Raw genomic sequence first — 2,428 nt, 5'->3', positions numbered from 1 at the left:
AGGTTTCTCCGGTAGCTCTGGCAGCCACGGTAGCTCTGGCGGTTACTCGTCAGGAGGATCAGGAGGTTACTCCTCAGGTGGATCAGGAGGTTACTCCTCAGGAGGATCAGGAGGTTACTCCTCAGGCGGATCAGGCGGTTACTCCTCTGGAGGATCAGGAGGTTACTCCTCAGGTGGTTCAGGCGGTTACTCCTCTGGAGGATCAGGCGGTTACTCCTCGGGTGGATCCGGCTATTCCTCAGGCTCCGGCTTCTCCGGTGGCCACGGGTCTGGCATCTCCGGCGGAGTGCCCGCCACCATCGGCCAAAGCTACGACTCCAACGGTGGTTACGTATACTAAATTATTGTCTAAGATAGAAGGTATGAAATTATGTGATATACGTCACGATTTCCATCAAATAACGAGAGTTACCAAATGAATTTAAAATGCTATTCGCTTCAGATGTATCATGATCACCAAGCAATACTAATAATAAGTCGATAAGAGCATTTGAACCGATATAATAAATGCGAAAATAACAATAGTTGCACCGGCTGGCGCCTGCTTGATGACGTATGTATTAGCAGCGAAGTGTTCACCACTCATGTTAAAGTATTATTATTTAATTGTTACGAAGTGTACAAAATATAGTTGTAAGTGCAAATTATTTTGTATTAAACTATTGTAAATAAGTTATTTTGTTTTATTCCCGTTCCTAGCCCTACAAACATCAAGTCCATGATATTTAACTGAGCTAATAGCATAATTATAAAAATTCTCTTAACTCCAAACAATAATGACTACATACAAAACCTTTTTGTTTTAAATTTTTTCTTCTAGACTAAAATTAACAGTTATTAAAAAATACCATAATTATACGAGCTCTATCTAAACTTATACACGAGCTCATGCCCTGATTTCATAAACACAATAATAACCTGTGTATACCAATCAACACACTTTAAACGTGTATATGTAGCCCACAGGGTTTGAGCTGACTTGGGTGATAGGATACTTTTTATCCCGATTGAGTGCTCCCTTGGGATAAAGCAGGAATCTTGATATCCGGGCGGAGCTGAGACGAGTGTCTATTTTCCCATAATCAAAGCAAGGGCGGGTTATAAATGAAACAAACGAAGCCAGTCAACATACTATATTTTGTTAGTAACGCAGATTACTGCGAAGTCACAACGTTACACATTTATACACATTTCAAATGATCAACAAGAACTAGGAATAAGTCAATAGATACTACTAGCTAACAGTGGCCCGGCCGTGGCTCGCCGCTCATTCAACGTCTGCGATTACTTCACACATTAGCTTTAGTGCTGTTCCGTTCACCCTCTATTCATTTGTGACATGTGACAACACGAATAGTGATTGATGAATATTATACGAATAAATTACCCGCCATTTTGATAAAGACATTTTTGTTTTTGATCTTGCAAGGATGTTTATTAATTAAACTATGAATTAAAATTAAAAAAAAAATGAACAGATACTGTTGACATATTTCAAATACTATGTGTTGTTAAGTACATTCATACAAAACAACACATAAGTTACCAAATGTATGCCAAATCATCTTTGTTATCGTTAAAAAAGCAAAATTTGTTAACATATCAAAGGTACAATGATTTATTAAACTAAATAATCACTATTTGCACATAGCAACACTCACTCATCGCAGAGGCGTTAAATGCGCGACGGTATATACATATACATACAGACATCATAACCATCAATAAACATCTATAAAATATTCTTTAAAACTCAACCAAACCAAATAAATTTTCATTTAATAAATCATATATTTTTATGTTACATGTCTGCATATATATGTAAGAACGACTTCGAAACAACAATGATTACATACTACCCTTAAATATAGTGATATGCATCGACTAAGCCTATCGTAGGTTTCTTTTACCTTAACACTGAATGATATGTATCGTTTCATCGCCTTTGAAAGCGACTATCACATCTCTCTATACGAAGCAGCAATGTATAATTTACTTCAAATATATTTATCGTATTTTTATACCCAAGAGTTTTGAATTCTATGGATGTATAAGTTAGGCAATTAGCAATCTTGCAATTAAGATTTTTTCCCCATATCTTTTGCATCAATAATGTTATCAATTGTTATAAGCAAACAACTTTCTTCAGAAAATTTGTCAAAATAATTATAGCTATTGCTTGCTTAGCAAACCAATTTAAAATATAAGTCATGCTGGTGACATGATTTCTTCTCTTTGCTACCTCTCTCGAGTGTTACGTTAAAATAGATTTATGTCTCTTACCGCCATTTTATATATTATTTTTTATGTAGTTACCGAATAAATTTGTGTAAACCGTAGCCAATTTTTTATGCTTTTTCTCCGAATTTGAGGCACTTCGACCTTTAAATTTCAATACTCTTTCTATATAAGCAATTTATACATCGCC

This window comes from Zerene cesonia, chromosome 3 (genome assembly GCF_012273895.1).
Source record: "Zerene cesonia ecotype Mississippi chromosome 3, Zerene_cesonia_1.1, whole genome shotgun sequence".
Lineage (NCBI taxonomy): Eukaryota > Metazoa > Arthropoda > Insecta > Lepidoptera > Pieridae > Zerene > Zerene cesonia.
Note: the sequence above shows the minus strand (reverse complement) of the source record.